Source organism: Zingiber officinale, chromosome 4A, assembly GCF_018446385.1.
Source record: "Zingiber officinale cultivar Zhangliang chromosome 4A, Zo_v1.1, whole genome shotgun sequence".
Taxonomy (NCBI): domain Eukaryota; kingdom Viridiplantae; phylum Streptophyta; class Magnoliopsida; order Zingiberales; family Zingiberaceae; genus Zingiber; species Zingiber officinale.
This window is the reverse complement of record NC_055992.1, coordinates 83,211,278-83,236,270: the sequence shown is the minus strand read 5'-3', so window position 1 is coordinate 83,236,270 and position 24,993 is coordinate 83,211,278. Positions and strand designations below refer to the sequence as shown.

The window sequence follows — 24,993 nt, the reverse complement described above, 5'->3', positions numbered from 1 at the left end:
TCTAATCTCTTTCTAATAAATATGTAAGAAACATATGGAGGATCCAAAGATGTACAGGGAGTTATTTACATGGTGGAATTTTAAAAACTATAATCTAAGCTTTTTATAGAGAATGAAGAAAAAAATTGGAAATAAAAATTGATAATGTTGACGCCATGTGGATCTCAATGTCAAATAACATTAGAAATGTCATTAGAACAATCCTTGGGAAGTTCAAAGGTAAAGATGCAACATAAATAAACCAAGATGGTAATGGTGCAAGTATAATGAGTTATTAATTTAAAGAAGAAATGTTTTAAATATTAATAAACTTCTAGAAATTGGAGAAGTTGAATAGGTATACAAATTGAGGCAAACAAGATAAAGTGTAGCAAGTGTAGAGCATTTGATAAGCTTTATGACAATCTAGGAATTAAGAATTAGGAGAAATCATTCATCCTATTGATAGTAGATGCATAAAAGCTGAATATCAAAAAAAAAAAATTGTTGGTGATTGTCATTAAAATAAGATTTAAAAAAAAATAATGAACTTATTCCGAGCACTTCATCAACAATCTAATTTTCATTCGTCATCAAGTCATGTTTGTCTAAACTATTTGGGGAAGTCTAAAAGACAAACTAATTTTAAGACTGAAAATATGGTAAGTTTAAGAATCATATGTTTTGAAATATCTAACTGATTATAGAAGTTTTCAAAGTGAAGGTAGAAGCATGTGTCGGTTCAAATGACAATCCTATCGAAGCAAGGAAGAATCAAGGAGACCAAACTTTATTTTGATTAACTAAGTTATTCAACTAAATTTTCAGAAGTAAGAGGATGCTAAACAAACAGAGAAAAACTATAAGCAGATCAAGATAACGGAGTAAACTTTGGGAAGGAATAATGAGAGGACAATAAGAAATAAAGCAGAAATTTTGCAAAAAAAAATTTATTTTACCTAGAGAAGATCAACTATCAATATATTTATTTAATAAAACAAGTAATGGATACATATAAAGAAAAAATGAATTTACATTTCATTTTTATTCACCACAACAATAGTCTGTAGACAATTGTTGTGGTGAGTTTTATAGATGAAAATAAAACATGATAAGTATCCTAGTGAAATAAAGGCATGCATGATAATATGATTACTAATGTTATAGCTACCAATAACATGACAAGTGATATTCCTATAATCGAAGGTTACTAAAGAGTCAACTATAAAAGCTACCACACTAATGCTAATTAGGATAAACCTCTTCATTGTATGTGATTTGTAGATGTAATATGCTACTTGATGAAACTATATTAGACTAAACTGGAAGCTTAAATTATGGAGAAAAACCTCAAAAGAGTTGAGTTAACAAGAACTAAAATTGAATGTATAAAATATAATCTTAATAATAAGACAACAATTGTGAAAATAAGATGGATGGGAATAAAATTCTTATTGGTAAGAGCTTCAGATACCCTAGAACTATTATTCAACCAGGATAATAAAGAAAGAGTACAACAATAACAATAACTAAGCTCTTATTCCATTGAGTGGAGTCAGTTATATGATTCCTCCTACGTTATTGAACTCAATCCCCTACTATATTCTCATTTGTATTCAAATAAATGTAATCATATTTTATTGTTGCTAATCAAATTTTCTTTAACATCTCTCTTCCTCGATTAATGTGCATATTTGTCATGCTCTCACATCGCCTAACTGAGGTGCATTTATTAATCAACTAAGTCGCTCATACCATTTTAAACATGTCTCTCTCAATTTTCCCTCAACAAACGTAACTCTTGATTTCTCTCTAATGTTTTCATTTTTTATCTATTCATTCTCATATGTGCATATTCATCGGCTCTCATCTTCCGTCTGTGTGCTTGGTTCATAGATAAAATTGAGCTCTATATAATATAACAAGTATAATCATCATTTTGTAAAACTTCTTTAAGTTTTACAGGTGTCTTATGATCACAAAGAATATAGTTTTAAAGGTGTCTTATGATCACAAAGAATATCTAACATCTTTCTCCATTTCAACCATCTTTCTTGTATCCTATACAGAATATTTTTATCAACCCCTTCATCCTATTGCAAAAGCGATCATAAATACTTACAACTTTCGGTTAACGTAACTCGTTATCTCCTATCCTAACAATTGTCTCGTTACATTTACTACTACTAAATTTAAATTCATATATTCTATTTTTACTTTAGTAAGCCTAAAACCTTTAATTTCTAGTGTCTCCTACTAAAATCGAAGCTTAGCATTTACTTCTTCACATATCTCATCGACTAAAATGATAATGAAGAAAGAGTGGGCAGCCCGGTATACGAAGCTCCCGCTATACAAGGTCCCAGGGAAGGATCCATTGTACGCAGCCTTATCTTGCTTTTTACAAGAGGCTATTTCCATGATTCGAACCTGTGATCTTTACCGTTGCGCCAAGGCCCCCCTTCCATAATGAAGAAAGAGTGATTGTATAAAATGGAAAGGAGCTTTTGAAGTCATATACATGCCGTTAAAAGAAAAGTTTATAAGAAAATGCTCTGAAATGTCATTTTTTTACTAATTAGAATAGTGGACAATAGAAAATAAAGCATATAAAAATTTTATATACGTTGAAATTTAAAGATGGAAGTGTGGAGTTATTAAGGAAAGATAAAATAAAATAAAAAATCATAAATTATGTAAAATAAGTGTAGTTTCAATAAAGAATCAAATCAAAGAAAATAGGTTATGAAGGTATGGACTTAATCAAGGTGAATAATGGGCAACAAAGTTTGACAATTGAAATAATCTGAAATGAAGGTGAAGGGGTTGAAGGAGATCAAAGAAAATTGTAGTTAATGTGTAAAAGAGTAATTTAATTGGTGATTTTGCAAAGGGTTCTATTAGCAAGAATTATTTCACAAAGAGAATAACCCTACATAGTCCTCCACTATATTATATAGATGTTATTGATAAGGAATCTTACAAACTTACTCCTATAAATTACATATTTACATACATGTCCCTCTTAATGAATTAATTAGCAAATTTGTCAATGAACCGTTAGAATAAATAAAAAAGTGACAATCTTATTTGATTGTATCTTCTCCTTAATGAAGTATCAAAAAATTTCTATATGATTTGTCCTCTCATGAAATATTGGTTTTGAAGTTATATACATTGCAGTTTGATTGTCCAAGTAAAGCTTCATTGGTTTTGCAGGGGCATATCTGATCGGCAGATGCTTAACCCAAATGAGCTCACATGTAGTTAAAGTCATAAACTTATGTTCTACCTTTAGACCTGCCAGCACTATTTGTTCCTTCTCTAAAAAAAATGATTAACTCCTAAGAGGATACAATAATCAGATGTAGATCATGTACATCGTTTATTTGTAGAAAAGTTTACGGAGCCTATGTTGATGATTTGAAGGCGGCCTTATCACAAAATATGGCATGGTTTGAAATTTACCGGTAAATCACCGAAACTCAATACCACTCGACACCAAAGTTAAAAATCTCAACTCATGCCCTAGTTTCGATCTTAGACCATAAAGATGTTGTTCTAGTATCATATTGACGCTTCAATGATATAAATGAAACCCTTCTTGAACTAAGAGACGAGATAAAACATTGAATGATATGCCACACTCGTGATCGTCAGTTGATCTTTCCAAACCAAACTCTCGGAGATTTTTTAAGTTATATAGTGATTTCTTTAGTTTGAGCACTTAACAGTTTCCTACTAAGCAACAAACCCAAGAAAATGTTGTATATATACTTCCTTTGACAATTTTCTATAAAGAAATGCATTTTTAGTGTCGAGATGATCAAGTGATTAGTAGAAAATAGCTACTAGGGATAGGAATAATCGAACTAAAGTAACCTTTGCTATCAAAGAGAGGGTATCAAGAGGGAGAGGGACAAGTGCCCAGTACATAGAAGTTGAATGCATCCATAACTTGCATAGTCTACTTGCATTTGGGATTTGAGGCTTCTGGGACATTTATAAGAATAAGCTATGAATATAAAGAAACAAAAAAAGTTGAGTATTTAGGTGATAATGAAGTACAAGATATAAAATGAGAGAGATTGTATCATAGAGCATTGTTGGGTACTCTTGAAAGGAAGGCAATAGGAATGTCTTAGTCTAGAGGGAGATCCGGGAAGCAACAAGTTGACTAAGGCATGACAAAATCGAGGGTAAAAGCTGGGGCATCATTACGTCGACAACGGCGATCATACACTTGTAGGGGAGGGTAGTGGGTGGAAGCACCGCGAGAAGTGGGAAGGAGTGACTGCAGTAATGGAGTGAATATGATATTAGTGTAGGAACAAGGAGATCGTCATGAACTTCTAGTGGTGTAGGAATAGGGAGACTAATTATAATAAGTGAAAAAGGAAGTTAACTAAAAAAAGGTTTCGCCAACTGAGATAAAAGCATGTCGTGACCAAGGACAGTAACATTGATAACCTTTTTATAAATGATAGTAACCAAGAAAGACACATTTGATAGACCATAATATGAATTTATCACGACCAAGAGATACTAGGTGGACAAAACAAGTACAACTGAACACCTGTGATAGAACCTAGTATAGAAGTAAAAATCTCAAACTGATCCTAAATCTCAACACTGAAAGAAGAAAATATAAAGAACTTCGAATGTTCTTTCATTAGCAAATAGCATGTCATTCTAGAATAGTCAATAGATAAAGGTTACAAAGTACTTAAAACCAAAAGTAAAGTTAACATGACTCAGACCCCCAAACATTGGAATACATTAAAGAAAAAGATGCAAAAGTGCGTTTGACGCCAGACAATACTCACATTCAAGAGTTTAAATCCTTGAAACACTAAGAACCATAAATTTTATTTATTAAGGAGCAAGATGACCAAGACGGCTATGAATTTGTAGGGAAGAGGTTGTAACCAAAAATGATGATGATGATGTAGGTGCATCCAGCTTATATAATCCATATAACTTGTGTTCGACGTCAATCACCTTGCCCGTCCACAAATCCTGAAAATATATAAATGTGGAGTCAGATATGATAAAGCATTTTATAAATAGATAGTAAACTTAAAGGTAACTCAGATATGTAAAAACAATAGTAGACAAGTTAAGCATGGGAGAAAAATAAACAAAGGGTCAAGATGTAAGATGTGTTTATGAAAAATATACTCTAAGACCTCTGAAACTAAGATCTAAGAGTATAATCCAAAAGTATGGGTTATGCAAGCAAAAGAGGCACCTCCATTAATAAGAGAGGTAACAGTCTAGGATAATTCATTGGCAATCACTTGAAGCTAAAGAAGCCAGCACTAATCCTCATTAGGATATGACAATGCAGTCTAAAAACCATAACTAAGAAGTCATAGTGATACAAGTGCAGCATGATGTTGGTAACTAGTGGAAATTTAATGAGAGGATAGCAAGTGTCCTTGGCATGTCTAAGTCTGTCATACAGGAACAGTTAGACCTATTTTAGTTCTCAGATTAACCACTTATAGGTCTTTGTTGGCCTCCTCATCCCTCACGTGACCTTCAAAAGATGAGGCAATGGCCTAAGAAGATGGATCAATCACATTGTCAAATGATGGCGAAGTTGTTGAGGCCCCCAGCATCAATATATATACACAGTGATCAAAATGGTGATCAAGGCAGCCGGCTAGGCGGCGCCTAGGCGACGGGAGGCGGACATCAACCGCACCGGCTTTGCCTTAAGTCGTGCTTTAGCGGTCAAAAATAAGGAGAGACTGGTGGGCAGCCGAAGCGGCCGAGGCGGCAGGTGAGGTGACATACGTGGCAGGCGAGGTGATGGGACAACAAAAGTTAAAAAACCCTACTCCCTTTCAAAACATAAATAACTTCACAACCCAAGTCACCACAACTCACCTCCTACAACCATTACTGCTACTACTGCAACAACTTTTATATATTTCTAGTCATGGATTGAAATCTCAAGCCATAGCCATTTCGCGAAATACAATTGTTGTGTAAGTGGATTGGCACTGACACAAGCACGCCTCCATTGCCGACAAGTCGCCTAAGCCGACGACGAGTCAGGACACGTCGTGCAAGCTCAAACGTGTTGCCTAAGCCCAACGACGGCCCAAAAGCATCCCAGGTTCGACAATGGGCTCGGACGTGTCACGTGGTCTCGACGGTCCCAACGACGAGTTAGACTCGTTGCACGTGCCGAAATAGGGGTTAGAGGGTCAAAGTTAGGTTTTTAACTTAGTGTTTAATTATATAACTTTAGGTTAATTTTAAACTCCTAATTATGATTGGAATAATTTAAATAGATTTAATTAAAATTTAGTAAAATTATTCGATTAATTTAATATATATGTTCAAAGCAAAACCTAAATTCTCGTGTTTTGGGAACCACGAGTTAGGCCTTTATATAGAAAAGAAGATATACACTAAAAGACAAAAATACCCCTATAATTATTCTAACACTCCCCCTCGAGCTTGAGAATATAGATCATATACACCAAGTTTGTTACATGTAGTCAATCCGGGGACCTCCAAGTGACTTAGTGAATATATCTGCTAGCTGATCATTTGAGTTGACAAAACTAGTAGATATTTCTCCAGATATGACTTTCTCTCTGACAAAGTAACAGTCAACTTCAATATGCTTTGTTTTCTCATGGAAGACTGGATTTGAGGCAATATGCATAGCGGTCTGGTCGTCACATATGAGTGACATTTGTGTAACCTCTCCAAACCTTAGTTCTCAATTTAACCATATAAGTTCTTGACTCGATGCGTCATAGCTCGCATATTCGCGATCTTGCCACAACATTTCTTTTGCTTTCCAAACAAGGTTACCTCCAAATATACAAAAAGGATCTTCTATGAGGAAGATCCCGCCTAACCTGATCCTTACGACTTGAGTACGTCCTTTGTCTTCACATAAGACCCTTTCGTGCACCCGATATATCGAACAATGCAAGTCACTACATCCCAATGTTCTTGGAGAGCTAAGAAACGACTTACTACACTCAAATGAGATATGACGGTGATAGCTTAGTTTCTACCAATCGCTGCACTGCTCAGATGATCTCAAAGACGATTTGGTAGGAGCTCGACATTAGGATCCATGGGATTGTCGTCTTTGAGTTTAACATTCTGTTTCTCAATATCCACTACTTCCTTTGGGATATAATGATCCCATCTTTATATCTATCCCTAGAAAATATTTGAGTTCACGAGATTTGTCTGGAAATGTTTGAAAAGATGTTGTTTTACTTGTGAAATCCCAAGATGATCATTACCCGTGATGGCAATATCATCAACATAAACCACTACATAGATGCAACGGTAGATGAGTGGTGATAAAATGAATGATCATCGCCGAGTCATGCTAAACTGCTGAATTACGGTACTAAATCTCTTGAAACCGGGTGACGCTGAGACCATATAAAGATTTTCGCAAGCGACATACAAGACTAGAAGACTCCCCTTGAGCAACAAAACACGGAGGTTGCTCCATGTAAACTTCCTCGAGCAGGTCACCATGTAAGAATGCATTTTTGATGTCCAACTGATGAAGGAGCCAATGGTGAATTGCAGCAATAGATAGAAAAAGACGCACAGAAGACATCTTGGCAACAAGAGAAAAGGTGTCTCCATAATCCAATCCAAATACCTGAGTATAGCCTTTAGCGACAAGACGAGCCTTAAGTCGATCAATCGTGCCGTCTACACCAACTTTCACCGTAAACACCCATCGACAACCAACCACTAACTTCCCAGGAGGTAAAGGAACGAGGTCCCAAGTCTCACTGCTCTGTAAGGCACTCATTTCATCAAGCATAGCCTGTTTCCATCCTGGATGGGCAAAGGCATCACCTGCAATCTTTGGAAGAGAAACAGACGACAAGGAAGATAGACAAGAATAATAGGATGGGGAAAGACGATGATAGCTTAAAGAAACATAGTGAGGAGAAGGATTATGAGTGGAACGCATACACTTTCGAAGTGGCAGTGTCAGTGTTGGTCGGCGGCAAAGCAGAACGAGGACGACGCTGAAAAAACCTGCAAAGGAGGAGACGAGGCTGGAGATGATAGAGGCGCCTCCGGAGGACAAAAGATAGTCACTGGTGCAAGCGGAGAGGAAGAAACCTCGGCTGTGAAGCGGAAGGACCAAAGAAAGAAACTGACTCAAAGAATGTGACATCAGCAGAGATGAAGTACCAACGAAGAGTAGGAGAATAACACTTGTACCCTTTCTGAGACCGTGGGTACCCAAGGAAGACACACTTATGAGACCGGGGAGAGAGTTTGTCAATGCCGGGATCAAGAGCATGAGCAAAACATATAGAACCAAAGACCCGAGGTGGTAGAGGATGAAGGGACTGATGTGGATAAAGTACCTGATGAGATATTTTACCCTGGAGAGTGGATGAAAGCATGTGATTGATGAGATAACACGCAGTAAGTACGGCATCACCCCAAAACTAATGAGGGACATGAGAATGGAGAAGAAGAGTTCGAGTGGTCTCAAGGAGATGACGATTTTACTGCAACCCCATTCGCTGAGGGGTATGAGGCGAGATGCAATAGTCTGACACTACATGAGATAAGAAATCTCTGAGGCGGGTAAACCGAATACCATCATTATCGCTACAGAGATTGAAGGAGGAGTACAGGTGGTTTCTTTAAAGGAAAATAGTTTAAAAATGAAAACAGGTCAAGACGTTCATCCAATGGGCATAACCGTATACAATAGGAAAATAAATACATAAAAATAGCAAAATACCTTGACCCAGTAGAAGAAACCGACTAGGACCGAACATGAATGAACCAAAACAAAAGGGGGCGTAGCCCGACTCTCAATCTCGAGGAAAAAGAACTCACGAACATGCTTACTGAGTGTACATTCAAGATAAAGACTACAAGTAGAGAAAGACTAGGATGTATTTGACTTATTAAGACACGGATGTCCCATTGACATGATGATAGTGGAGAATCTATATTCAGACAATAAAAGTTGGTGGTAGTGTGATTCGCATCCGAAACTGATAAATATCCGTCTCGGTCTTGTAAGAAAACGGATGTATTAGTAAAAGAAATAGCCCCGATCGAATCATCGATAGGATGGCTTTCTCAGCCAATCCCATTCAAAGGCCAGGAGCATATAAAGAACATGATGGAAGAGATGAAGAAAGATGAGCAATCTGAATACCACAGGATTGAGTTTGGAGCCGTTAGTCATGACCGATAGTAAAGTACAGTATTAGAAATAGGGATTTGGCTACGGTGATATGATGTTGATCAAACGTAAAGTTTACTTGGTCGATGGAGCAGTTGTACGCCCAACGCCCGATTTCCCCTCCTTCCGAGATGTGTTTGATTCGTTTAACTCGAGAGGAGGTGAGCGATCAAAGAGGCACGGGTGGAGAGGACAACGTCGCGGACAGGTCAGACACCTGCGAGAGGAGTGGACGACTCCGCGGTGCTCGGGGACGTCAAAGGCGGCGGCTGCAAGCAAGGATTAGGGCAGAGACGGAGGGGGAATTCCTCCGCGTCGTCGTCGTCGGACGGCTCCTGCGAGATGGAGGTCAAAGATGCAGCCGGCGTGGAGGGCTCCTAAGAGACGGAATCGGAGGCGTCGCCGGAGGTCGAGAAGCCCGTCGCGTGCTCTCCGACTTGCTCGAGAGAACGAAGAGGAGAGGCAGAGAGACGACGCGGGGAGGAAAACAAATTAGGGTTTTAACCTTGCTCTGATACCATGTTCAAAGTAAAACCTAAATTCTCGTGTTTTGGGAACCACGAGTTAGGCCTTTATATAGAAAAGAAGATATACACCAAAAGACAAAAATACCCCTATAATTATTCTAACAATATATATATATATATATATAATATTATTTTATTTTTAAATATTTAGATTAAATTTTTTATTTTTAGTTAACATATTTTATATTTAAAAATTACTGAAACTATATCAACATGATACGGTACCGAAACTGTATCATTCCGATCCGAGACTGAACCTCGATACAACTCAAAATTTTAAATCATGTTTTGCTAGATACAATCGTTCCACCCACGAACCGGCACCTTCACATCCAGATGCATCACACGAGCCTAGCCAAGTTGCCCAGCGACGGGCCTAGACGCTTTGCCCGAGCCTGATGACCGGCCCAAAAGCATCACTCGGGCAGTCGTTAATGCTTCCAAACTCATCGCATAGTCCCGATGAAGCGTCAAACTCGTCGCGCGTGGTAAGAGGGTCAGAGTTAGGTTTTTAAATTAATGTTTAATTAAATAACATTAGGTTAATAATTTTAATCAACTCATATCTATTAGGATAATTTAAATAAACTTAATTAAAGCCTAATAAAATTATCTCATTAATATATATATATATATATATATATATATATATATATTAAATATTTAAATTAATTTTTTAATTAATATATTTTATATTTAAAAAATACTTAGGCTATATCAGCACGGCACAATATGGTCCCGAAATTGTATTGTTTCGGTCCGGGACTGAAACCTTAGCACAGTTTAAAATTTTAAATCCTGTTTTTAGTAAGTTTTTGTTCTAGTTTTTTTTATCTTTTATTTAATTATTGAAGAATAATAGAGAAAAATGAGAAACAATCAGAGGTGGAATTGAAACGAAAGTCTAGTAATATTGTTTGGAATTATGGAGTGTTTTGCAAAGAAAAAAGTGATTAGATCACATGCAAATTGTGTAAGAAGCTTATTAAGGGAAGAGTTTATCGGATGAAGCATCATATTGCTGGTATTATAGGACAAGTTGATGAAGACAAAAAAAAAAGTGTAAGAGCTTATATTGAAAATAGCAAGAATAAGAAGTGAGAAAGGGTAGAAGAACTAAAAGAAAAATGGGCAAAAGTAAATATAGGTGTTGATGTAGAGGATGATGATTGTACATGGAGGGAGATTCTTCTAAAAAGAAGTCAAAGTACCTCGGGCCTATTGATAAGTGGACATTTGCAATCGATCGAACAAAGGTAAGACAGCAAAACATAAATGATACATTGAAGTTAAAGTTTACAAATGATGTTCATGAGTACCTTGCAAGATCGATTTATGAGGTGGGAATTTTTTTTCATGCAATTGACAATCAAAGCTTTAGACAATTTGTAGAGGCCCCCATGGCATCTCTGGCGTAATAACCAGGGGTCAATTCTCATGAACTGACGACCTGGGGTTTACCCCACCATGCACCTGACGCCTGTGTACCTACATGTACCTCCCTCCATATCCGTGGGGCCGGCACTAGGAGGGTCGTTAATATAGCGGGTCTACATTTAGACAATTTGTAGAGGCAATTGGTTGTTTTGACCCGAACTACAAACCTCCAAGTCAAAATCTTCTAAGAGAGCAATTTTGAAACAAGCAATTAAGAGGATCAAATTATCTCTAAAAAAGCATGAAGAATAGTGGATAAAAAATGGATGTTCAATTATAACCGATGCATGGACGGTTCGCAAGAGAAGTATTATAAATTTATGTATTAATTACAAATTAGGCACTTCATTCTTTGGTTCTATTGAAGAATCCATGGAGGCGCAGGGCTTACATCTTCGAGTTTATGGAAAAATATATCAATAAAATCGGCCCTTAACATGTTCAAGTAGTGACGGACAATGCGACAAATAATATGGTGGCGAAATTGTTGAAGGTTACACAACCTTAAATTTTTTGGACCTCTTGTGCGACACATACAATCAACCTCATGCTTGAAGCAATTGGAAAGCTATCCAAGTTTAGCGAAATGCTCGAGAAAGCAAAGGTCTTAACAATATTCATCTATACACATCATAGAACTTTGGCTATTATGAGGAAATATACCAAGAAGAGGAATATTGTGAGGACTAGGGTGACTAGATTTGCCATTTTATTTTTAACCTTTGAAAGTCTCAAAGGTAAGAAAGATCAATTGAAACTTATGTTTACATCCGAGGAGTGGAGCAAAATAAAATTACGGAGTAGTGTGAAGGGGAAAGCAGCGGATGCAACGATAACAAGTACCTCTTTTTAGAATGGTGTTTCTTTGGCTTTGAATGTTTTCACCCCTTTAGTGAAAGTTTTATGCCTTGTTGACATTGATGGCCTTTTTATTGGATGCACTTAAACAAGCCAAGGAAGAGATTAGAAAGACTTTCAAAAAAGAAGAAAATGTCACTCATATTTTGAAGATTATTGATGAGAAAGCTAAAGGTAGATTTGATAGTCCTTTGCATTATACTGCTTATTTGTTGAATCTGATTTTTTACTTAAAGATCCAAACATATAAAATGACACCAATGTTATGAATGTGTTCATGAATTGTGTTAAGAGAATTTCTCCCACTGACGAGGGCATGCAATCCACCATTTCTAATGATGAATTGTTAAAGTATAAGAATATATCTAGAAACTTTGGAAGAAAAATAACAGTCGTGGCATAAGAGATGAATGTGTACCATGACTTTGATCCGGATACATTTCTTTCCTTTATTTCTATTCACTAACATACATGTCTCTTTTACCTATTTTTTGATTTATTATTTTTTTTTGCCTTTTCACTTTTTTAGGTTGGATGGTGGTGGCACTCCAATTACAAAAAAATGACAATGAGATTTCATCAGGGCGTGAAAGAAATTGGAGTCAATTTGAAGGAATAAGTAATAATTCATTAATTATTTTATCTATCATATCATTTTATTAGTTTTTAATAATTTTCTAATAATTTAGATACATACTAAGAAGAGGAATAGGCTCGAGATATCAAGATTGAATAATCTTGTATATGTCAAATTCACCGTCAATCTTATGAAGAAAAAGAGTAAGAGAAATGGATGGTGATTTGCTTCTATCCTCTGAAGCTAATGAAGCTCAAGGTTGGCTTGTTGATAGAGGTGATAAAGATGAGGTTGAGCTGGATTGGGGACTTACTTGGAGAAAGGTAGCGAAGGCCTCGAGAGCAGCTGAAGTGTTACAACCGAGGAGGAGCGCAAGGAACATCCCCATTAGAGTACTTGATGAGGATTTAGATACATCGGAGGAGGAGAATGAAGAAAATGTTGATTTTGAGTCCGATGATTAGAGGATTATGGATGTAGTTGATGGTGCCTGTGTAAATGATTTAGAAGATTAGTTATGTTTAGTCTAGTCCTCGTTGGCTTATTGTCATGTTGGATTGAAATTTTCAATTTTAAACTTGACTTTTGATAAAAAATAATAATATTACAGTATTAATATGGTGATGAATTTTATTAATTATCTTGTTAGTTGTATTTATATATTTATTTGTACTTTATATAAATTGTATTGTATTGTATGTAGCTTATTTATGCATAAACATCATAAAGAATAATGACTATTTATAATATTAGGTATAAAAAATAGTAAAAAAAAAAAAAAAAAAATCAATCGCCTAGGCATTGCCTAAGCGACCAAGGAGATCATTAACCATCTCGCCACCACCTACCGTCATTTACAACACCGTATATACATCAAATAGAGGAGGTATGAAGTCCACATGGAGATATGAGCATTACATGTCTCAAACATCCAAGTGGTAATTTAACTTAGAGATCAATCGAGATAGTCGAAAAGCGACATACATGGGAGGTCATCATGGTGTTACCCTAGTGTAACTAGAATAGACTACCAATCATGTCAGAAGGTCAAGAGATATTTTCATATACAGTGCTCGAGCATGCATAAAACAAGAAGTAATAACATTAGAAAATACTCTCATATAGCCCAAGTGGGTGGAATGCTCATGTAGTGAGGTAATCCAATTTTCCTTAACCCATGAACCAAACATGAATAGTTGCAACCCATGAAGGATAACTTTTTTCCAATTCAATTTCTCTATCATAATTGACATGTGTCCAAAAAAAAAAGTTATAAAAGGCCACAACCAAAATCATAGATAATGTAAAAGAGGATATCATTGACAATAGTGGGTTGAATAAGGGGCTGCCAATACACAACCTTTAGAGATGAAGAGAACCAAATAGGGTCTAGCGCAAACCACATGAGTGTCATGGGCAAGGAAAAGGGAGTGACAAGGGTATGTTTGCATTGGGTTACCAGTATTTCCAATGTCGACCTAAATCCACAACGAAAGAATTTGTTGTATCAACTATTGCATCACGAAGGGTGTGATGGACGTTGCCTTTGCATTGACACATCAAAGCCGCAACGAGCAAGAGAGAAGGCCACAACTAGAGAGAAGGTGCAGTCATGCGTGCACAAAAGAAATAAGGGCATGGCACTAATGACACGCTAAGGGAACAAGGGATGCCAATAGAAGAGATGTGTCATAGGAAAAACACATGGTGAGAAAGATTGTGAAGAGAGCCGATAGTGGCTCTAATACCATATTAGGGAAAATTATTTCTCAACCAGAAGTACCTTAGGTAGACCACACTACTTAATATAGAGTATTGAGATGGTATGCCAAACGTACCTTAGGAATATAGAGTATTATTATGGTATGGAATATCAAATACACCCCCTATAGATCCTAACAAGTTCAATAAAGGAATTCGGAATCTTTAGTCCACCCCAAATAGTTTCGACTTACACAACTTAGTACTTTGCATATGCAACTACATATAGCATGTGTTATGCAATGTCTAAAACACATACCATCATTATGCCCTAATATGCTAGAAGAATCGTACCATCATTATGCCCTAATAAGCTATCTTCCATAAAATCATATCTACTCTTAAATTACATACAGTGGCAAATGAAAATAAGAACTTAGATTTTTGTTGGTCTAGTCTAAATCTAATTTGTGATATCAAATTAAATGAACCCCTTATTAAGAGTTCCGAAAGTAGTCCATTTATTTCACAAAACTCGTTCCTTTGTACCTTGATCAAAGAAATATATACTAAAGAGGAAATTGATCTAGAATGAGATGTTCATAGAATGATGCACTCACAAAAAAGACATGTGGAGAAAGCACTAATCTGGTTTAAGATTTCTGCGGATAACGTACATGGAGAGAGTAATGAACATGGTACGGAATGGTGCACACAGAGAGAATTGATATGGCTTAAAGAGTCCACCAGATGATGCCTATGGATGGCGCAACACAATCTGCTGGTAACATGATGTGCGGGATAACGGACACACAGGGGACTTAGTTGACAATGATGATGCGTGGAATAACACGTGAGCAAAGGCACAACCAACAATGATGATATGCCTAATAAAACACATGCAAGGGCTTAGTTGGCGATGAATGATGGGTGGAGGTTCCACTGTATGATTGATGCTCTAATGAACAAAATCAATGTTGTGTCTTAGTCTAGCAAATGAATTCAGCATCATCATGTGTTTCAACACCTAAGAGGATGGCCTTGTCATGTGCTTCAATGCCTAAGAGGAAGGCTCCAAAGAAGAACATATTGGGTCAGGCAGCTTAATGGAGGACTCCAGCGAGCTTCCCGCAGGGCAAATAGATGGGTGTTGCACATGATGTAGAGAATCATACGAGAATACTTTGGTGAAGTTAACAAAGAGGAGGAACCAGCAGCTCTAATGTGAAATCACGTCATGTGAGACTTGTGCAGAGGACCTCATGCAAAGGATGAAGCGACAACACAAATGAAGTGTCTTGAAGTCATTTGGGATTTGCATAAAAGACATTGTGCAAATGATTAGGAGCGAAATTACCGAATTTTTTTTCATATACTGTATTTTGTACCAAAATATTCGATATACATAAAAATCATACTGATACTGTAAATTCCATACCGTTTAATATAAATTTTCGGTATCGGTACAGTATGTTGAAAATTTTGATATAAATGTTATACCGATACAAATACCAAAAATTTCAGTACGGTATTATACCATACCAAAATTTTTGGTATATCGTTAAATCGGCATGATTCAGTGTACGGTATGTGTGATATACCAAAATTTCGATATTTTTTCCCACCCCTATGAATGATGAGGTCACTATTGGAGATGTGCTGGATGAAATGATCGGTGGACAAATGCATCCAAGTAGAGGCAAAGACGCCTATGCGTGGGTAGAGGCAAAGAGGCATGGAGGTGCACAAAGGCACATGAACAAATGTGAAGATGCGATGGCACAAATAGCGGCACATGTACGAATGTGCACAAGCGAATGCACATTACTAGTGAAAAAAACCTTGCATGAAGAAAAAGTTGAGAAACAAACATGGATGGGGCTTGCGTGAATGCATCAATGATTAGTGCAGAGATATGAGGGGAGGAGGCAGTGTTGAGGAAAAAATTAAGTCTTCTCCCTTTCAAAAAGTCTGAGGTAACCCCCTCTCTACATTTATATATTATTGATGAATCATGTAAAACACTTACTCCGCAACCATGTGGGATACTCACACATGAGTTCGAGTAACATAGAAAAAAAAGTACCGCAAGGACAGTGTTTCAAATCCCAAATCTGCAATAAGCTGTCAAGACATGTATTTTTTCCTCAAGAATAACACTAATATAAAAAGTAGCTTAAATTGGATGACCATAAGAATTATAAAGCATGTATAGAAAACAAAGATGAAAGGATACAATTTCAAGAACGAATATTTTCTTTACATAGAAAATAACTGGTACCAAATTGACATCATCTTTGCAAAAATCATGGTTTAATTATCTACAAATCAGGAGGTACGCAGCATTTTGGAATTGCCAACATAAAATTTCATCGTGCAGTGTCAAAAGTTTATCAGATCAAAGGAAAAAAAAAGGGTCGTGATAATAATACCTTGTTCAAAACCGTCTACTGTAATATATACAACCTAACACCTAAATTAAGAAGAATCGCGCTTCAAAAAGCGTTCACAATTAATCTCATCGAGATTACTTGCCTTTCAGTCCAAAATTGCTTCTATAATTCCGAACCCTATCATCATCCCGCGGCTAATGAGGAGGTTATTACCGAGCAAATCTGCAATTCCGACAAATCAACAAACATCACAATCGTCACCAGCGCATAGGCCTGAAGTGAGACAGTGGCGTACGCAGCGGGCGGTTGTGCGAGGATAAAAATTAGAAAAGGAGAAGGCCTTCAGAGAGAGGGAAGAGGAAAAGGAGAGGAGGAGAAGGATGCGTTACCTTCTACGGAATCGAAGGGACCTCCGGCGTCGACGGGAGAGCGTTTTGCGATCGGAGACGGCGAGGAAGTTGGGACGGCAGGCAAAGGACGAGAGAAAGAGCATCGATGAGCTTTGAGACGAGAGGGGGAAAAAAGATTAAACGGGGAGAAGACTGCTCGTTACTTTCCCTTGTCTGCCCATTTACGTTACGACCTGCATCAAAATTCGTACAAACACGATTTTCTTTTCGTGACCTTGCATCGGTCATTCGGTTCCCACAACAAGACTCCTCCAAAGTAGACCCGACCCATGTCTGGTCAGAATCGGACTACACCCAGACCCATAACCAGGTAACACGGTTACAGAGGGCCGGATCAAGTTTAAAAATAATTGTTGAACCGCCAGTTGAGCGGTGTATTATTTTATATATATATATATATATATATATATATATATATATATATATATATATATATATATATATATATATATATATATATATATATATATAGATCCATTGTATTAACAGTCCTATATTATATAGGGATAATAATTTTTCTCACAGGTTCAGAGTTTCGTGAGAAAAATCTGAAATAGAAATGGGGATCTCTGATTTATTCGGATATAGGGACAGATTCAGAGATTTTTTTTCAGGGATGGGATGGATTCGAGGTGGATATGGGGATATTGTCTCTATCTCCGAATCCGTCTCGAAAATAATAATATAATAATATTATTTTTAAAAATATTAATAATAATATTAATATTGAACAATTTTAAAATATTAATAATAAAATTATTATTAATATTGATATTGATATTGATATTAATATTAATATTAATAGTAAAATAATAATAATATTAAATTAATTTGAGAATGAAAGCGATGATGGGGTTGGGGATGGGGATTTGATCCCCGATGGTTCGATTTCGGGGATTCCTCGAACCCGAAAAAATAGAAATGGGGACGGGGATGAAATTCGAGGGCGGAGATGGGAATGGCAAACTCGTCCCCGCCCCCGCCCCATTGTCATCCCTACCCTAATATTAGCTCCATGGATATGAAGGGAGGTACATATATGTACACAGACGTCAGACATATGATGGGATAAATCTCAGGTCGTCAGTTCCTGAGAATCGACCCCTGACCATTACATCAGAAATATCATGCGTCCACCATCTGTGTTATACTCTAGGAGCATTCATTTTTTAAACGTTGAACGACCGATGATTTCAACGAGGATTTTACTTTAATAAATGGTTAGATTATTTGATATTCATTTTTATAACCATTATGATTTAGTGTCTATTATTTACTCAACTCTATAAAACTCATTTTATTGTTTCCATACCGTCGTCTCTAGTCTTATCTAGGATTGAGTATTCATTTAGAATTAAACCGAACTAAATTAACAAAAATCAAATAAAATATTTTTAAAAAAAAATCGAATCAATTAAATTTTCTAATAAAAATAAAATAAACTGAACTAATAAAATATTAATTAATTTGGCCAAAAATCGAATTAACTGAACTTTTTTAATCATTTGAGGGAAAATTTGCATGCAGTCCCTATTGGCAAACACAACTTTGCATGCACTCCCCATTGAAAAAATTCTTTGTTTTCACTCCCTAGTCTAATATACTTACCTAATTGCTCCTGATATTTTAAGTATAAAAAGTCTAAAAATAAGTCCTCTTAAATTCAATACATTAAACTAGAATCTAGTATATTTTCTATCAAATTGAGTACGATTCTTTTTCCATCTCAATTGGATGGAAAATATACTAGATTTTCTTTAAATTGTACTCAATTGGATGGAAAATATACTAGATTTTTTTTAAATGATACTCAATTGGATAAAAAATATATTAGATTTTTTTCAAATGGTACTGAATTTAATTAGGAGGAATTATATTAAATAGGAAAAAAGTCGTACTCAATTAAATAGAAAATATACTCAATTCTAGTTTTAAATGTTGAATTTAATAGGAATTATACTCATTTTTAGACTATTTATACCTAAAAAAAATATGAAGGGCAATTTTAATAGAAAATATACTCAAATATACTAGATTTTCTTTAAATGATACTCAATCTGATAGAAAATATACTAGATTTTCTTTAAATGATACTTAATTGGATAGAAAATATACTAGATTTTCTTTTTACATGGTGTTGAATTTAAGAGGAATTATATTAAAACGGGAAAAAATATACTCGATTTAATAGAAAATCTACTCGATTCTAATGTAAAGTGCTGAATTTAAGAAGAATTATACTCATTTTTGGACCTTTTGTACCTAAAAATCTGAGGGGCAATTAGGTCACAATATTTGCACGAGGGAGTTGAAGCAAATAAAACTTTCCATGTAGGGAGTGGAAACAAAGTTTTTTATGAGTGGGGATTGCATGTAAAATTCAAGTTGTCATTGGGGATTTTTTTCTAGTTTACCGATCATTTGACCGAAATTGATTTTTTTTTAATGTGAGAAATTTATCCACTTGATTTTTTATTTCAATTTATTCAATTTAACTGAATAAGGATTTTAAAATTAAAACTAAATTGAATTAACCGACTAAATCAATTTTTTGGAAAAAATAAAATATGAAATAATTAAACTGAATTTTTTAATTGGTTCAGTCGATTTGTTCAATTTAACCGAACTATTGTTTATCCCTACTCTCATCTCTAATTTCGAAATTTCAATCGCTTTCGACTTCAATTCTCCAATTCTAATAGAATAAGTTATATCATCTCGGTCTCGAAAAGGCAAGAAAATAGTCAATCTGAATGTAGATATTGACGACATTCAACTTACCTATGATGAATCAAAATAACTTTCTACACCCGATACACAAGAAAGTACCAATACTTTTATGGTTCAGGATACTCTATCTTTAAAATCGTCTAATTTTACTAAATATTTTGAGAAAGTTACTCTTTTGTCTAAAGAAATACGTGTAAAATATAAATATTACAAAACAAATTCCAATCGAGTAGTGGCTATCGATCATTGAAGTGACACACCAAAACGAAGCACCCAACAAAATTTAGAATCGAACGTTCTTAAATACAATTGTCCAAATTTTTCTCAACCAATGGAGGTATTGATTCAAGTTTATTTAAATATTATAATAATAAATTAAGAAAATTATTATCTAGATTTGTTTCTATAAAAATATCTTTCTTTTAGTTCCTAGGTATAAATTATCAAAAATCACTTAACTCATTTGTTAAATGTATTCCCCATACCATAATTACTCGTACAATTAAAAATATAGTAAGACAAAGAAAAAAGATTTAATTGAAAATTTTATTAAATTAAATAATAAAATTTCTTTATGTTATGATATTTAGAGTAAGCATTGACAAACTCATTTATATATAGGTGTGATTTGTCATTAGATCGATAACTTCTAGACAATTCAAAAATGTTTATTAATCAATAAAGTTTTTGATGAATCACAAACTAGTCACAGTATCTCAATTGAGTTGTTGGTGCAGTTAGCACTAATAATCAAATTCAAATTTTGATGTATGACAAATGGTTAAAATTAGATATTATATTTTTTTAACATGTTCACCAAATGTGCAGAACTGAAAGACTTGATGGGACCTAACACTAGACTAATGTCCAGTTAGATCTAGAGGACTTGATAACTAGCACAAGAAGACCAAATTATTGGTGCAGAGAGCACCAGAATCGAACCTGAATTTCGATGTTGTCAAATGCTCAAGTTAAGTTATGTTGTGATCTAACAAGTTGACTCAGTATGTTGGATATTTACTCAACTGGAAAAGTCTTAGCAGATTGTGGAAGGTAGGCAGGAAGTGTTGGGATATGCCCGATACGGGTGCGTGCTAAAACAGGTTTTGTAAACATGCGCAGTGAAAAATAAAACAATAATAATTCCTAATTATTATATCACACATACCATATGTATACAAGAATACAACATGCCAAATATGATCACATAATTAAAATTTTATGGAAAATAAATTTACGCTAGGTATACCTTACGGATGACCTGTAACGAAAAAGGCATCAACCGTAGTGACGTTGTCGAACCTCGCCTCTATTCGTATCCGCGCCGAGCTCCTCAAGACAACTCCTTGAGTACAAGTCTCTCCTTCGGAAGTTACTAGCCACGAGTGAAGAAGTGGGATCAAGAGGAAGAAGAAGAGAAGCACACAAGGGAGAGTTTTTCTCTCTTGTGGTAGTCACAACAACAAGAGAGAGAACCCTCTTGTTGGCGGCGGGAGAGAGAGGAGAGGGAGAGGAGAATTGGGTTTTCCAAAAGTCAATCAATCAAATAAAGAAACTTATATCTAATTTTCTCCTAATTAAATCTATATATAATCCTTTTTAATGAGTGATTAGAAAGCTCAAATCCAACTCATTATCCCTTAACTAAAAATTAGCTCATTAACCCCTTGGTTTGGTTCACAACTAGACTAAATTGGCTTATGACTAATTCATGATTAAACTAAATATGGTTCAACTCTATCATAAGAGATGTAGCTTATCCAAACTTCTATCATGACAAATATTTTCATATTTGTCTTATATATGCTCCAACCAAATATTTATCTCTTGATCTAAGAATCATATTCTTTAACTTGTTTTATGTCTTTTAGAGACTCGTTAGTGCGTGTGATCAAATAGGTTCTCGGTTTATCTTGGTCATTTATAATTAACTACTTTATTATAGAACGATCATGAGTGGGACCTAGTAATACATCATGATCCCCAATTAGCTAAAAAAGTATAGTTGATCTTAGAACTAATTCTAAACCCTTCAGCAGCTATAGTGAGTGATCATGTCTTATTCCTTTCACTCATCTTATATCCACTTGGTTCAGAACGTGATCTATGTGTCTGTCCCCACTAGACTGACTACGTCACACCTAACCCAAGTAATACTTCCTCGTTTTACAGATTTAAATTACTTGTATATGTGTACAAGAGTCTCATACTCTTAACATGTGATGCTTTGACCAAAGACTTTGAGTAATAATCCTAATGAGTGGTCATAGGGTATATGTCTCCTCGCAAGGAGCGATGAATCCGCTGTGGGCTATCTAAACATCTTCGGGTATTTCGACTTATACCTAATCATCCTGGGTTCACACCTCAATGAGGTGCTTGCTTAAGATCTCAAAGTATGCCTCTATGACTAAGATGACTTGTATACCTCAAGTCAAAGGAAACTTGCACTCGAGCTGCAGTAAGAGTTTCACAGATATATCCATATATATAGATAACTATATGAAGTCTTACAGCAAGTCACTCCAATGAACTAGTTATCATAACTAACATCCGCGTTTAACTCTCGACGTCCCAATGTCTCCTACTAGTGAAAAAATAGTTGTTTGGCAAACCAAGAAGTATAACTCATGCTAGTCTTATAGAATTGATGATGTCTGAATGCATCAATTTGATGAGTAGGGAAATTTTAATATGTTCATAATTGTACATGTAGAGATAATCACTAGTTGTGATCCAATCATAATTTCTCTCATGCTATGAATTGTATTACGGACATTCAGTAAATGAGTTTAAGTAATCAAACATATAATATGCACTCAAATAGCGAATCTATATTCAATAAAAACTATAAGGTAATTGCCTTAGGACATCCCTCAAAATCTAACACTCCCACTTGGCCTAATGTTAATCGACACGGTGTCCTAAACCTAAGCATGGATGTGACTCTCAAACTTACTTTGTGGTAGACTCTTTTGTCAAAGGATCTGCTAGGTTCCTTTCAGTAGGAATTTTCTCGAGCTATATTTCTTTCCTACTAATAATCTCCCTGATCAGATGAGAGCGACGAATCACGTGTTTTGATCGCTAATAAGACCTAGGTTCCTTTGCTTTTTACAATAACTCTGGTGTTGTCGTAGTAAACAGGTAATGCTTCAACAGCGGATGGAACCACTCCAAGTTCAGTAACGAACTTCTTAATCTAAACTGTTTCCTTTGCTGCTTCCAAAGCTGCAATGTATTCCGCCTCACAGGTAGAATCTGTAACAGTGTCTTGCTTGGAACTTTTCCAACTAACCGTGCCTCCATTTAATATGAATATGAATCCAGACTGGGACTTGGAGTCATCCTTGCCCATCTAGGAATTTGCATTTGTATATCCACATATGATTATATCACCATCTCCATATACTAAGTGTTGGATCAGAAATAAGCTAGGGGGTGAATAGCAATTGTTGAAAATTCAATTTAAAAACTAAGTTACGTAGCAAAAAATAGAAGCAAGAAAAATAATGCTAACACAAGTTATTTTTACTTGGTTCGAAGCCTTTGACGACTCCTACTCAAAGCCCCACACTCGTCGAGTGCTTTCATTGGGCAATTCACTAATAGTTTGAAAAGGTTACAGATTTCAAGTACAAGAACTATAAAACATTGTTACCAACAACAAAAGAAAAGAATCTTGATTGTTGATTGTTGGAGGAGATTTTCATCGTCGCAGGAGCCTTTTCGGAGCACCGAGCAGAAGAGAAAGTCGTAGCAATTGTTATTCTAAAGCTTCGGGTTGAAGGCCTTTAAATAGGCTAATTCTAGGCACCTGGAACCCCTCCGAATGTCTAGACCACGTGGCTCAACCAATCAACTCATTGTTGGTGTGGTTAGCACTAACAATTTAACTCAAGTTTTGATAAATGAAAAGTAGGTTAAGTTAGTTTTATAGTGATTTAACACTTTAACGAAGTGTCCAGGAGAAGTCCAGCTAGGTCAACGGGTCAACCTGATAGCTGGCACGAAGTCCAACTAGGTCAACGAGTCGACCTGATAGCTGGCACAAAGCCTAGACTGGATGTCGACCGGATGTCTGGCACGAAGTCCAGCTAGGTCAACGAGCTGACCTGATAGCTAGCACGAAGTCTAGACTAGTTGAAGGGCTGACCGGACGTCTGACAGGTAAGTTAAAGTAAGTCACTGGAGGGGAGTGACTATGAGGACGTGTTCCCGGGAAGGGAACTTAGGCGCCAATCCAACTTAGAACCATTTGGGGACTCTAAGTTGAGATCTTGACTAGAGTCTGGTCTCGGTGAGATGGAATCTAATTAATACTCTTTTTTTAATTATAAAATTATGCTAACACTTTGTTTTGTAGGATATATTATTTGCATTTGTGCTTCGGACTAACGTCTTCTTGCAGGGAGTTGAAGTTGCTGGAAAACAGAGGTCCGGGCGCCCGGAAGGGATCCAGGTGCCCGGAATGCAAAAGTTATCCTCTTATCGCTTCACCACGTGGAGCACTCTGGTTAGACGGACTACGTCATATTCTAGGCGCCCGGAAGGGATCCGGGCACCCGGAGCCTCCTATATAAGAAGGGTGAGCCCTGGAGCAAAGAACAACTAACAACAAGATCTTCCAACGCTTACTCTGCTGTGTTGTGCTCTTGCGACGCTGCGAAGCTACTCCGATAACAAGCGGCTCAAGTTTTTCTTTTCAGTGTTGTCGGTATTCCTTTCTAATAATTCCTATACTTAGTTTTAGTAATAACTTTACGAATTATTAGTAATTATCAACGAAAACACTCAACGAGTGCGAGCCTTGGAGTAGGAGTCGACCAAGGCTCCGAACCAAGTAAAATGGTTCGTGTTAGCGTTGTGCTTTCATCTTTCCACTATGTACTTACTTAAACATTTTCGATCGATATTCACCCCCCCCTCTATCGATTTTCACAATCCAACAAGTGGTATCAAAGCAGGTACTACTCTGATTTGGTGCAACCACCAATCAGACTGGGGGTGAAATTTTATTTTATTTTTTTCTCTCAGTTTTCGATTTTAAGGTATAAATCCAAACTGGTATCATTACCTTTTTGGATTTTTTTTTCGTAGTAATCAGTTTTCCTTTAATTTTATTCCGCACTACTGATCCAAGACCAAGTCTTGGGAT

The 24,993-nt window shown here is 36.0% G+C and overlaps 1 protein-coding gene across 3 annotated transcripts in view; it reads right to left on the bottom strand.

Moving 5' to 3' along the window:
- LOC121970040 (F-box/LRR-repeat protein At3g48880-like) overlaps positions 1-17,246 on the bottom strand; it is a 29,315-nt gene extending 12,069 nt beyond the window's left edge. Inside the window, exons 1-3 of one of the 3 annotated variants that reach the window (XM_042520444.1) lie at positions 17,085-17,246; positions 16,838-16,968; positions 4,909-4,998 (exon numbers count right to left, since the gene is read on the bottom strand). The gene's annotated coding sequence lies outside the window, so the exon portion shown is untranslated. Of the gene's footprint in view, positions 1-4,805; positions 4,999-16,837; positions 16,969-17,084 lie in introns of those variants that run through there. The other 2 variants (XM_042520445.1, XM_042520446.1) reach the window with 2 other exon arrangements.
- Positions 17,247-24,993: the final 7,747 nt, after the last annotated feature.